This window comes from Acanthochromis polyacanthus, chromosome 1, assembly GCF_021347895.1.
Source record: "Acanthochromis polyacanthus isolate Apoly-LR-REF ecotype Palm Island chromosome 1, KAUST_Apoly_ChrSc, whole genome shotgun sequence".
Classification (NCBI taxonomy): Eukaryota; Metazoa; Chordata; class Actinopteri; family Pomacentridae; genus Acanthochromis; species Acanthochromis polyacanthus.
Window position 1 is genome coordinate 7438249 of NC_067113.1, and position 14730 is coordinate 7452978.

At 40.8% G+C, this 14730-nt stretch overlaps 1 protein-coding gene across 5 annotated transcripts in view; it reads left to right on the forward strand.

Moving 5' to 3' along the window:
* LOC110952644 (leucine-rich repeat and fibronectin type-III domain-containing protein 2) overlaps positions 1–14730 on the forward strand; it is a 249831-nt gene that overhangs the window by 74695 nt on the left and 160406 nt on the right. For all 5 annotated transcript variants that reach the window (XR_007941931.1, XR_007941932.1, XM_022196284.2 and 2 more), the window contains exon 2: positions 10333–10460. The gene's annotated coding sequence lies outside the window, so the exon portion shown is untranslated. The remainder of the gene's footprint in view (positions 1–10332; positions 10461–14730) is intronic.

A 14730-nucleotide genomic window follows, 5' to 3' on the forward strand; every position in this document is an offset into this window, starting at 1 on the left:
CAAACAAAGTAATAATTAAACCATCCAACTGTGCATTATCCTTTCAACTTCTCTCCCCAGACTCTTTTTTTAAATCCTCTTCCACCAGCTACTTCAAGCAGTTTTTTGAGCATGTCTTTATTTAGAGAGTGTCCAAAATATGTTCACCATTATCCTCATTTATACGATTCACTGCATCAAGTCCTTCGGTTCCTTCAAGTGTGGCCATACGGAACAGATAAAGACTCTTTTTCCTTCTTACTGAGATGAAGCGAGAGTTCATTTGAAGTATACGGAAGCTTATAAAATGTATCTCTAATATAATTTTTATTTTTAAATGAAGCCTGTTTGAAAGACTGGAAGCTCCACAGTGAATAATTCTACATAGTTTTGGATGGTTTTGTGCTGAGACTGCCTCCATTTGCAGTTTAAGTTTTGTTCTGAAGCAAGAGAAAGTTAAGTTTCACAAGTGAAATTTAACTTTGAAGATTTTAGTTTGATCTCATAGAGGAGGGAAGAGGAGAATTGAATGGCATCACCTTTGGGAGTACAGCAAGTTCCTGAGAGTTGGTGCAATCCTGCAGATTGTTCAGTCAACCTTTTTGCTAATAGAGTTGCAGAACTATCTCCTGCAAAGAAAAAAAAAGAGAGGTGGCTCAAATGAGGCGGTGGAATGACAGGCAATAGGCTGGAAAATATGAGAAAGAGAGAGGGGGTGGACTCAAGCTGATGTGTTTATTTGCCACTGCGGGTGCCCAGCAGAAATCTTAGAGCATTTTTATTCCCCAGTGCAAAAAAAGTACACACAGCCTTTTACCAAGATCAAGTACACCCTCAGATGTTCTGTAGTTTGGCGTTGGTTGGTGTCAGAAGTTCATTTAGAGGTTCAAGATGAAGTTTTCATTTTCACTTACAGTATAATTAATCGGCTTTGTCCAGATTTTGACACATTCTTAGCTGCACTCACCAGTAAAAATCCATTACTGTTCAGTTCAGATCACATTTCGGAAGTCGTCGGACAAATAGACTACTTTCATGTACAATTGGGGCATTTTTTTTTTAAGCAGATGGACTTGGTTTGACAGAGGTGATGATTGTAAAAGTGTTAGCAAGCGCTGTTTCTGGAGCAGTAACTGCAGGCAGGCAAGGAAAAGCACAAAGGTTTAACAGGTTTCAACACCCTAGATTAGGATTGTCAGTTTGATTTCTTAGCTACCCCGAACCAAATTGCTTTGTCTGTCTTTTTCACAGACTTCACCAAAGCTGGACTGTATAACAAAGGCTTCATGAAAGCTTGACATGCTGGTTTTGCGTAAATCATCCAACACAATCAAGTCTTTCATCAGTCGCACAAGGTCAACTCGTGCCAAAATGAAGCATTATTATCTTTTCACTGCCTAATCAAAGACAGAAAGAATCCTTAATGATATTCTTTGCTGACAACACTCAAACTGTTATTCTGTTAGAAAAAAAAAGTAAAATATTAAAAAAAAAACCCTCTGTGTGCAGCTACAACTGAGACAGCCACAATAATGCTACACAGCAGAGCTGATATATCAGGTATTTAAATACTAGTCTACAGAGCCTCTCAGAATGGTTCATTACATTACAAGTGCTGACTCCTGTTAATCAGTGATGCACTGAAACATGTAACGTTTCTTGTTAACTTTTCACCCTGTGCAAGCTGACAAAGCTCAAAGCAGTTGTTTTTCTTTTTCTTTTTCTTTTTACCTATAATTTAGCTCTAAAATTAGCTGACATTCTCAGCTCTCAACACACAAACTACTGCTGACTCTCAGCCAATCAGAGGTGAGCTAACTAAACATGGCACATTCACTGACATTAGGTAAATCTGGAACTGAAGAATAAACATTAAAAACCTGAACATCAACAACAACAACATCAGTCCGTTGCAATATTCTTTATCTTCTTGTAAAATGACTCTTTCCATAGAACTGATGGATATCATGATGCATGTCACAGCTTTGTTTACATTTTCGCCGGAGTTCCGACTTATGGCAAAAATCGACTCACGTAGATCCATAAGAACGGAACTCCAACGTAAGTCGAGGACCCCCTGTAATGCCATAGTTAGGAAGTTAAGATAAAAAAAAAAAAAACAAGGTCAAAGCTAAAGAGGAAACGACCTGGGCTATGATTCTGATTATATTTTCAAACCATGTTTTTTGTGCCACAGTCATTTCTCCCCACAAAATAATACTGCTTTCATTACTTAAGTCCATCTGAACTTTACATACACCTGTTTCCAACACAGTTTGTATATTTGGATTAAGGCATGGAAGCAGCTGGCAGAGTAAAACTGTAGTACTTGTGCAGCATTTGTGGGAAGATATTCAGTAGGGACGATGATAAAATGGCTGACTCTCAGTCACAAACATATATGATTTCAAATATGCAAGCACTAAGTCAAACACTCTGAAGACATTATTCTCAACCTGAGCTTTACCATTTCTATTTGGAGAGGTGGGGAGCTGATGCCGCTTCGGCTCACTAGATGTATGCGCTGCTGGACAATGATACATTACATGACTATAGAAGGGCACTTGAAGAAATGAGACTTCAAAGAAGCAACTGAGATTGCAGCTGCCCAATCAGATCACAATTTAGCGGGATAAAGGCATTCAGGTCCCCAGAGTCAGAAATAAGGATGTGTCATAAATTATGAATTTCCATGAGAACAGATATGGATGGCAGTGCCACACAATAATTGTTACAGCGCTTAGCTCCAAGTGAAGCTGGCTGGTGGCTAAGTGATGTTCGCCGCAGGCACCTGCCTGGAAAACATGTTGAAGTGATTTGCAAAGTCAGTGTGACACAAAGATGCGCCCTCAATTATCATGTTGACCCAAGGCTGTATGACGGGGCAGCCTCATTTCATAACCTGCAGGTAGCACCGTAGGGAGCGCCAGTTGTCTCAACATGAGAAGAGACCTGCAAGTCAAACTGCGCTTGAAAGTGTTCTAACACCTATTTCACCAAATTAATCTACTAGCGCTGTTTCCTTTGGTAGTTTGTGATAGTGATCCTCTCTCTCATCTTTTGTCTGACTCTAAGAAAGCAAAAATGAGGGTTGTATCATGGATTTTGCGGTATATAGGTATTTTTGTATACAGTGGTCTCTCATTCAAAATTCGCGAAGTGGGGACCATATTTATTTTCCTATTTATGTATATTTTAAAGCTTTATTAACGCTCCCCACACACCGTGGAGCAACATCAGACATTTATGTGAAATAGACAATGCGAGATGCAGAATTCATGCTACATATGGAAAATGGAAGAGACTGATGATACAGTCGCTGAGCCAATCAGCCCCCATATGCATTTTATTTTGATTAAATATTCTTTTCATATGTTTTAATTATTTATTTTTACATATTTTTTATATTGTTTTCAATTTTTTTTCGGCTAGAAAATGCTTATTTTACCGCAAAAATAATTAATATAATGTAGCCATCGCAGAGCAGGTCACTATGATTGAGCTGTTGTGCTGCAATGCACCATGGGAGTTTGGGGTGTTGGGAGTTAACTGTCATTATTTTGGTTTATGTGTTACATTGTTATTAGTGTTTATGTTTTATTGTGTTTTTTGTTTGGTTTAGTCAGTCTAGTTAGTTTGGTTAAGTGTTATGATGTCAGGACTGTGAGTGTGAAGTGTGTTTGATGACTTTCTGCCACATTTTCTCTAGTGTCATTCTCTGTGTGTGTCAAAATAAAAGCATCTGTCAGTTGTGCATAAAAGAAAGATATTCTCTCTCCGGCATCATTCGTCAATGCAGCTTGCCACAAAATATATAAATACTTATAAGCTGCAAAAATCCCATGATATAGCGAGAAACATGCGATAGAGTTAGACCACAAGAAGTGAATCGCGATATGGCGAGGGATCACTGTATTTATTGTTTTATGGTAAAATAAGCATTTTCTAGCCTAAACATTGAAAACAATATAAAGAAAGTATAATAAATAATAATTAAAACATATTGAAAGATTATTAATTATAAATAAATGGGTAGCGTACAGTGCTGGGCACCCTTTTGGCTCAGCGACCATAGCGTCAGTTTTCTCTGTCATTCAGCATCTCGTGTCTGATAGCTGATTTGTAAGGTTTATAAGAGTGCGGGATGATTTATAAAGCCTTAAAATATATCTAAATAATAAAATAAATATAAAGTTTCTACTTTGCAGATTTTTGCTTATAGGCTGTATTGGCTGAACGAGATTGTGTTGGTTCATTCCACTCACGTGGATCTACATGAACTCTGCTTTATAAGATATATCTATCGCTAATTAGTACCCAAAAAAGTTTCTACTCACCGTTTCCAGTCATTTTTTAATAATTACCGTTTTTGTGTCGGTCTTTTTTTTACTGTGGCGTAGTGATATTTACATGGGCAGACTCGGATTTGCAGTGCGTGCAGCGGTTTTTGGTCACGTGGACCAATAGGAGCCGAGTTCTGTTGCTGTGGTATCAGATTAAAACAACATGGCGTCGACTGTATCTACCACAGATTCAAGCCAAGATGACGAAAAGACAAGGAAACCGCCTTCAAAAGTTACTAAAAAAGGATTGAAACGATGCTATATGCATCTCACAGATGTCCAGGGCGAAGACGTACAGGACTTTACACAGAAACGGTGGGAAACTTACACAACCTGCGTTTAGGCTGTATTGGGACCACGGAAAAAGTGCCTAGAAAGTGAATTTCGCTCCACTACGCTGGATCTGCGTGTTCAATGCATTTTTTCATAGGCAATACCCTTCTAGACTCTGGGTTAAAAGTTCTACTCAGAATATTTGTCCGAACTTTGTCACCAGCCAGAAATGTATCTTTATGAGAATACCCAAAAAACTAAAATCTGGTGCTGCTGGTTTTGCTTGTTTTAAGTGCTATGTTAATTCTGGCAACACAAAATCTTTATCAAATGTCATAAACACATCTACCAAACATTTGAAACAAGTATCAGTGCCTTAGTGTACACACAGGTGAATTCAGAGTGAGAAATGTAGGTAATTTCTTGAAGGAAACGCTTCAACTTAAGTGATTTGCACCCAGCACAATGAAATATATAGTACATTTAGCTAAAAGCTTATGTGTCATATATTAAAAATATCACAACCTACTGTGTAATGAAAGATATAAAATAAAAAATGCACACCATGGCCATAAATGGCTGGAAATCAGCCGAATTGCTACCATCCATCCATCCTCTATACACCGCTTTATCCTCATTTGGGTCGCGGGGGGTGCTGGAGCCTATCCCAGCTGACTCGGGCGAAGGCAGGGGACACCCTGGACAGGTCGCCAGTCTGTCACAGGGCTACATATACAGACAAACAATCACACTCGCATTCACAGCTACGGGCAATTTAGAGTAATCAATTAACCTCAGCATATTTTTGGACTGTGGGAGGAAGCCGGAGTGCCCGGAGAAAACCAAATTGCTACCACGCCCTCCTAAATCGGAATAATGGCAAAAATGGAATAAAACAAAAAAAAATGCACAAAAGGTCAGAGTCATTCACAAGTATGGTGTAAAACATTTATTCAAATACGACAGTGTCTCTGAATATGAAAATATAGATTAATACACATACAAATACGTTGCAGACTCTCATACATAAGTTTGTGTGCCCTCATGCTGCAGTTGTGCTGATGACCACTGATCACCCCATTGATGGATCCTGGGGCAACAACTTCTGACTCAATGAGTATATCTTGCAATCCTGCATCACCAAACCTTTTTCCTAAAATACCTAGGAAAGACATGCATGTATGAAACTCACCTAGTCGAATCACTAGCCGCTTCATGAAATCGTCATTTTTCCAGCGGATTTGTTGAGCTTTGGCATATATAGCTTGGTAAAAAACTAATACTACCTGGTCCAGTTCTAGCTGATCAGCAACTGCAACACTTCTCTTCAGAATTGTGTTAACAGTTGACATCTCTGTCGGTGAAGCCTCAATGACTGGAAGATAATACAATGCTGACTTTTGCAAAGTCGCATTACATTGAAGCATTGTATGGAAACCTGTCCAGATTGGCACTGTGCATGCTTCAGCATCTGCATACTTCAATAAAACATATGCCAGTTCAGTTTTGGCAGCCGACACAGTATTCAACCTGTATGTTTCTGCCTGCAATGGAACACTTTCCTTGTGAGACAAGCTCTGTGGCCCTTGTCTTTTAGACTGTTGGTAGTGTTCTACAGGGATGCTAGGAGGTGCTTTGAATGTGCAAACTGCCTTCTGTAGCGGCGGTCTGTCTGATCCTGACTCAGTTTCAGTGATAGAACTTTGGAGCATAATGCCATTTGTATGGTGAGTGGTTCCACCACCAGACAGTGTCTCCTCCCCAAAATCAATGTTGTCCCACACCAGTATTGTAGGCACCTTCTTTGAGAAACCCTCGCAGTTGTAGTTCAGCTAGGCTAGTGTCGAGACTGAGTACTGTGTTCCATGAAACACAATGTCCTAGTCTGCTCAACAATGACAAAAGATTAGATGATCCTGTTAAATGGCATACAGTTAGCCCAAGGCACAATGACTTTGGTGTCTGCTTTCGACCTTTAGATGCAAGGTAAATAATGCCTTGACAAACAGAACTTTTAGCCTAACATCATCGGGAATATCGACATAACCCACTCTTGTTGCCTCTTCTGATGCCTCTATCATCCAGGCAATTAGATTATATAGTTCTTCTGGCAAAACAGATTGAGCATCAGACACATTTAAATTGTCAGCGGTGGGAGGCCAGGGGCATGTCATACCAGGAGAGTCACTGAGAACCCTCTTTAAGATCAAGCCTGCACTGTACAGTGTCCATTGTGACATCAGTAGTATTCTGTCCAGATGTTGTGCTAGCCATGTGTTCACTGTCACTTTCAGTTTGGCTTTCAGCTTGGCTTACCTCAGTGGACTCAGTAGATGTACCTGACTGTGGAGGTATCTTTTGTAATAGTCTATCAGCTGACAGTGTCTCAACAAAAACAAGTTCACTGATGTTTCTCTTGGCAGGGCAGTGGAAAGTGAGCTGCCGGAAGTCACGCGTCAGCCGGCTCTTCAGTAGATCCTGCCTGAAACACAAAAAATATGGGGAAAGATGAGTATGTGTGTGCGCATGCACGTGTGTGTTTACATAAACATACGCAAATACCCTTTTTTGTGAGAATAAGTCAATAACAATTAACCTTGTAGTATTTACTTTTTTTGTTTACAAGAACCGTGAGAGAGACACATGATATTTCGGTTACCTGTATTCTGAAGCATCAAGACCATCTTGATTCTTCACCATGTCCACAAATGTCTTTCGTAGCTTGTCAATTCGCAGCACTTCCTGGTCAACTATAATCCTTTGACGGATGACAGTCTCACAGAAGAAATTGTAGCTGTCAGTGAATGGTGTTTCAGTTCTGAAAAACACACACACACAAACCATGTGTAAACTGTTGCAGCCATGTCATATTTACATAATCCAATCAAGATGATCTAAGCTTGTCTATTCCGCCAATTTTTCCTGAATAAAATTATCAAATAGGTTTTTGGAACTACAGTTAAACAAACTAAAGACTATGTTGTTTGTCAATGCCTCATATTGAAATGTACAATGTGTAATAAAATGTTAATGCATTGTAATAACTCACGCTTCATCTGGGGTTGCAGTACTTGTTTCCATAGGCCTTGACAAAAACTTAGTGTACTATGCGTAACAGGTCCTGTGGTATCGCACCTCCAGGGCCACACAGTCTTTTTCTTTAATGTGCAAAAGCACGCTGGTGTCCTCCTTCAGCTCAGCAGCCTTCTGCAACTGGAGAAAGCCACTGTCTAACGCAGGTTGTGTAAGTTTACCACGGTTTCCGTGTAAAGTCCTGCACATCTTCGCCCTGGACATCTGTGAGATGCATATAGCATTGTTTAACTTTTGAAGGCGGTTTCCTTGTCTTTTCGTCGTCTTCGCTCGTATCTGTGGTAGATACAGTCGACGCCATGTTGTTTTGATCTGATACCACAGCAACAGGACTCGGCTCCTATTGGTCCACGTGACCAAAAACTGCTGCACGCACTGCAAATCCTAGTCCGCCCATGTAAATATCACTACGCCACAGTAAAAAAGACCGACACAAAAACGGTAATTATTAAAAAATGACTGGAAACGATGAGTAGAAACTTTTTTTGGGTACTAATTAGCGATAGATATATCTTATAAGGCAGAGTTCATATAGATCCACGTGAGTGAAATGAAATTCACTTTCTAGGCACTTTTTCCATGGTCCCAATACAGCCTATTATTGTGGGGGGTTCTGGAACCTAACCCTCGCAACAGACAAGCAACCACTGTAGTCTTTTAATACAGCATGGTGTTCTCAGTTCATCCTCCTTTCATTAATTTTAATCACACAGGCTTGACTGATGACAGTGGCTAGTTGCCAGTCTGCACTACAGAGTTTGTTCATTACATTGGTCATCACTGACCTCAGTCATTAACACATCATGGTTGGGTTGCTATAAAAGTTTGTGCAGGCACTAGTTGTTCCCAGATGATGAATCCCAGATATTTTGGGGATAGCTGCACCATGATGGTAGTAGAGTTCAATTTTTGGTGCTCAGTAAACCAGCAGTTCCAGCTAGCAGTTCCAGTCTTCTTGCGTGAGTCTTTACAGGATTTTTACACCAGGATTTGAGTTGTTTATCTGTTTCTTCCTGGAAGATGTCAAGTTTCATCAGACTGAGAGGCACCTGTGAACTTGCATCTTCAGGTCTCTCCACGGATGTACTGTGAGATTTAAGTGGGCCACTTGAGGACAGTTAGAGATTTGTCCCGAAGCCACTCCACTGTTGTCTTGACTGCATGCTTCAGGTCATTGTGGAGCTGAGAGGTTAAGTGTCTCTCCAGCTCAGGGCCCTGTACTGTAGAGCAGATTTTCTTCAAGGACCTCTCCCATTCCTGCTAGCTGCAAACTCCTCTATTAACATGATGCTGACACCACCATGCTTCACTGTAGTGACTTTAGAAGGTGCCTTGTGTTTTGCAAGCATCTTGCTTAGATTATTGTTGCATCAGAAGAAAATCTTTCTCTTCATGCTCTTAGAATCATTTAAATGCTGTTTAGCAAATTCTATACAGGATGTCATGCTGTTTACTTCGTCTGGCTTCCATATTGCTGCTCTGCTATAACAACCTGATTGATGGAGTGCTGCTGAGATGGTTCTTCCATCTCTGCAGAGGAGTTTTGAAGCTCTGTGAGATCGACTGTAGGGTTCTAACCAAAGCCCTTTTTGCTCAGTTACAAAATCTGGCTGGGCCATGGTTTCAGTCTTCTTCTATATCAATACAGTGATCCATTTGATATGTTGGTATGGTATGATACCACTCAGTGGTGTCACACAAACTTAACTGAAATCAGACAATAAGATAGCATTTAGACGCAATCTCTGCGTTTACTTTAATAAAAGATTTCTGGCTATAAAGCCTTTGGCACTTTTGATAATGCATGTTTCGTTGAAACCTTACTCTTTCATTTCTGAAACCTTTGTTGAAAAACAAACTTCATCTCAAAGAGACAATTCGCCGAGATGCAAACTAATCCATCCACTGATTTGACAATAGTTTCAAATAACCATCCCTCCCTGGTAAATAGTAGCTCCTGATTCACCGGTGTTACATGCTGGTATTCCTCATCTACTTTCAACTTCTGTTCAGTTTCAACAAGTTAGTATCCCAGCAAAGTCCACAATGTTGCCACATTGTCTGTAGAAAAAAGGGGAAAAAAGTAGCTCATCATTTTGGCTAAAACACCATTTTTTTATTTTGGAGTTGGATTACCTTAGCTTAGCATCAAAACTGGAAGTAGAAATTGATGAAATTGATGATTCCTTAAACATGATTTCAAACAATCATTGCAGTTCATGCAGCTACACAATGCTGCACATAGCCAGTTACAAAAAAAGAAAGAAAGAAACAAGAGAAACAGACTCAGTTTTCTGCTGTAAGTGCTGATGAATTAAGTCTCATCGCTAAGGTTATATGTTACTGCTCAGGCATTATGTGTCGTGTGCCTGGGAGCTCAGCACACTGCAACTTAGGGAAATAGACAAAACAAACAAATGTGCTCAGGTGAAGCATTTATAATGCAAAACTGCAAATACAGAACACCCAACCCAGCGCTTTAAAACATTGCTATCCCAACAGAATACTTCAAAACTCCAGACCTGAAGGTTTGGGCAGACCCTCTGTTCTTTCTTGTTGAATAAAAAGGATTAGAGGCCACAAAAATGTCCCCGACCAGCACCGTTTTTCATTCTCCCCGTCTCCCTTCATTGTTTTCCTGCAGGTGAAGGAGTGAACAGATGAGGTGGAGGACTTCTTCCTCAGCACGCACACACAGACGTCACCTCGCAACGTTCATCCGTGGGAGGAGGAGAAAGACTTGGGATTTGTTGCCCGCAGGAGGAATTCAAGGTCAGTGCACGGTACAAGCACACACACACATATCCAGTGTCTGGCTGGAGAACAAATAAACAGATAGAGAGAGGGTCTTCCTCTCTGCTGGCTGTTTGTATGAAGAAGAGTCAAGTGAGTGGATGAGATCTGAGGCATGATCTGTATCGCGCAAGAACAACAGTACGCTTAATGGAAGGATAATCGATTTTTAACCTAATTATTTAACTGTCAGTTCCCTAATGGGTCTCCCACGATCCCTCCTTCGTTCCCTCCTTGTCCTGTACCTTCTTTTCTCCCTCATGTCTTTAGTCCTCTAACTGTTCCTCTTGCCTTCCTTCCTTCCTTCCTTCCTTCCTGCCTGCCTTCCTGCCTTCCTACAACTTCTTTCCTTTCTTCCCTCCATTATTCTGTCTGTCACTTGTTCCTTTCTTGTGTCCTTGTGTTTCGTTTCATTCTTGGTTTTCTTTCCTTTCTTCTGTATTTTGTTTTGTCCATTCTTCCCGACTTATCTATTATTTATTTATTTCCTCTATCCTCACCTTTTCTTCTTCTTCCTCCCTCCCTCTATTTCTCCCTCCTTCCTTCCTTCCCTCCTTCCTTCCTTCCTTCCTTCCTTCCTTCCTTCACCATATCTTGCTCCTTCCTACCACAGTCTTTGCATCATCTCATCTTTTCTTTCTACGACTTCTTTCCTTTCTTCCCTCCATTATTCTCCCTGTCATTTGTTCCTTTCTCGTGTCCTTCCTGTGTTCCTTCCTGATTTCTTTCCTTTCCTCTGTATTTTATTTTGTCCTTTCTTCCTCACTCGTCTATAATCTATTTCTTTCCCCTCTCCTCGCCTCTTCTCCTTCTTCCTTCCTCCCTCTATTTCTCCTTCCTTCCTGTCTTTCTGCCATTGTATTCTTCTCCCTTCCTCTCTCTCTCTCTGTCTCATTTATTTACGTCCACTTTTCCTTTCTCCATTTTGCTTCTGTTGTCCTTCCCTCTGTCCTCTATCCCCCCCTTTAACATTTCTTATGTCTAAAAAAAAAAAACCACGAGTCAACACTTCCAAACAAACATTATCCAAGGATCTTTTCCCTGTGAAGTCCACACACTGGGAAGAATTTAGATTTTAATTGCTTCCCCATAGATCTCCGGCTCGCTAAGAAACTGGGTTAATTGCATAAGAAGGGAGAGATAGTTTTATTGAATGCTGCCAGCCTCAGTTACTGCAGCGTGTCTGCTGCAGTGTTATGGGTTATTTAGCCACAGCTATGAAGAAAAAGGTGATAGCCCGAGTGTCAGGCTGTTTTATGTGAATGCTGACATCAGTTTCAAAAAGCTTTTAAAGTGTCAGTCCTTCAAAGCCGCCCTGACAGGATCATGTTTACTGTGTACGTCGTCATTCTACATGTGTCAGCGGCAGGGCATCAGCCGCTCAGAGCTGCCTGGTGTTGACTGCAGCTTCATCACACTCAGTAAAAGTTGCTTTAAGGTGAAGAGTAAATTCAGTACAAAAACTACATCGACTCCCTGCTTCTAAGTCTTCTCCTTTCTTTATTTGTCTGTAAGCAATCCTTCTCCATATTCAGCCAGTGGTAGAAATGAAACATTCAGTCCCACCTGCTGACTGAGGTGAAGCCTCAACCATCTCCAGCCTCCTTTATTCTCTTTCTCCTTTATTTTTGCCTTCCTGATTTCCTCCCACCATTTCTTGCTTTCTTCCTGCTCTCTTGTGTTCTTTCTTTCTTTCTTTCTTTCTTTCTTTCTATCTTAATGCGTCATTCCACTTTCTTCTTCCTTCTCTCCTCATGTCATTCCCTGTTTCCTTTCGTCCTCCTTACTTCTGTTCCTTTATCATTCATTTGTTCTTCACATAGTGTGTTGCTTCTTTCCCTCTTAATTTTTTTGCTTGTTCTTCTCTTTCCTTTCTCTCGTTTTAACTTCTATTTGTCAAGTTTCCTTTTTCTTCCTAGATCTTCCTTCCTATAAGATCTTCTCTCTGTGTCCTGTCTTCTGCATTTTTATCTTTGTTTCACACATTTTTCCATTCTTTCTTCTATTTGTATTTTACTTCTATTTTTCTGTGCTTGCCCCCTGACTTTTTCTCCTTCCTGTACCCTCCTATCTTCCTTCCTTCCTCCACCGTGTCCTTTGTTGCTTTCTCTTTTCCTTTGATTCTTCCTTCCTTCCCTTCCATCACTGTCTATCGTTCCTTCTTCCCTTCCTTCATCATGTCTTTCCTTCCTCTGTCCCTCTGGCCTTCCCTGTCGTCTTTGCTCCCGGTGTCCTTTGTGTATTCCTTCCTCTGTGGCTCTGTCTGTCTGCTCTTCCCATGATTTTCCTCCTGTGCTTTGCCTGTTGGTGAATGTGGACAGTTCTCAGGGAGCCAATGAGAGATGGGGATGAGGTTAAGGCTGTGACACTCCCCTCAGGACCGAAGCCTGGCACGGAGTTCTCGTAGAATATTCTACCAGATGACGTCACAGGCTGAGGATAATAATACCTGCTTTATAGGTTGAGAATCCCAGGGCACTGTGAAGGACAAGCTGGGTCAGCTGAAAACACAGACAGACTGTAAATTGCGTTCCATTGCCTGGGAGTTGTGGTGTTCATTCAAATTTTATATATGAAATGAGTTGATACTGGGGTAGCGGTGGATTGATTTGGTGTTATCATGCTTGCTCATCTTCCTAAAATAGATCGAAAAACTTACAGTTATTCTTGCTTTTTTTTTTTCAAAACCGATCCACGCTTATGCTCTGGAGTTCTCACAGTGACTTTGGCCATCAGAATATAAGTAGCATTCAGTTATTCAGGATGCAAAGTAAGTAAATGTCACATTAAACTGTGAGGTCAATCAGATTCTGAATAACTGCATTAAGCATGGCTTCAAGTTTTGGGATAATTAAAATAGTAAGCCTGGTGTTGTGCAGCCATGTAAACTACCACATTTATTGTCAGTGCTAAACACAGCTTCACATCAGTAATGTTTGCCAGTTAGATTCACATTAATTAAGTGGAATCAGCTAGCCGTTTTATTAGCTTAACATAAAGACATTAAGTTAATTCAACTTAAAATGCCTGATGAGCTATGTGATGATCACCATTGGTTTGTCTGTCTGTCAGTTTGTCTGTCTGTGCGCAACATCTCTCAAAAATGGACAAACGGATTTGGATGAAATTTTCTGGGAAGGTCAGAAATGACACAAGGACCAAGTGATTCGATTTTGGCAGTGATGCAGCTTATAGTCTGGATCCACGGATTTGTTAAAGATTTCTATATTATTTTAAGATAGTACTTTTTATGTTATTTAATATGTTTATTTTAAGATCTCTTCTGTCTTGCTCAACATGCACCATTGCATTTTTCATAAGTTCGTCATATTTCAGTAATTTGCAGACTTAATAGCTGCACAATTCAGGATGGAAATAAGAAGTTTTCATGGGAACAAAATATCTGTCATGGCCCCTCCCTCTCCTGCTCTGCTCTCTGGCTGTGCAGGAGCCACAAAATGGGGCTTTTATGTGCATTTCTAATTATAAAGTATACCATCGATATTGTTAGGGCCAGGCAGTGTGTGAACCCAAAAAGCAGTCGAAACAGACAGGCAGGTCTTCCCCTTCAGCCTGGAAACCCTCGTCTGCTCGTCTCCCCCCTCTGCTCTGCACTCCCGCTGTTCCTGCTACAGCTCAGCCACCGGCTCTCTTCAGCCCCGTCCCCGCATCGTCTCCCGATTCCCCCCGGACTAAGACGTGAGTCACCCTCCCTGTTTAGTTTAGTTTAGTTTAGCCCCCATCACGGCCGTCTGGTCCATCGCCCTCAGTTTAGTTTAGTTTAGCTTGCCCCCGTCCTGTTTATTTCCTGTGCCTCCCATAGGGAGAGCTTTTGTGTTTATTTTATATATTAAACCCTTTGTTCGTACCTGCCTGTCTGTTTCGACTGCTTTTTGGGTTCACACACCGCCTGGCCCTAACAATATTGATGGTATACTTGCACATAAAAGCCCCATTTTGTGGACAGGAGATAAACATTACTGCAGGGACAAGTGCAACTTCAACGTTCACTTGACCCATCAAGTGTCAAGCTTTCCTCGACCCACATAAAGTCTTACAAAATATCTGGTTTGGTTTCTGTTCTTCACAGCAGTGTTGCCACAACAACATTTTGTTACAAAGGGAATTTACTTTATTTTTCATTTATTTACTGATAGCATGGCTACAAGTCTGATATCACAGTATTATTTAGATGGTCAGTGATGTTTTTCTGCAGATATGTCATGGTCCAACAGTCTCACTCAGTGGT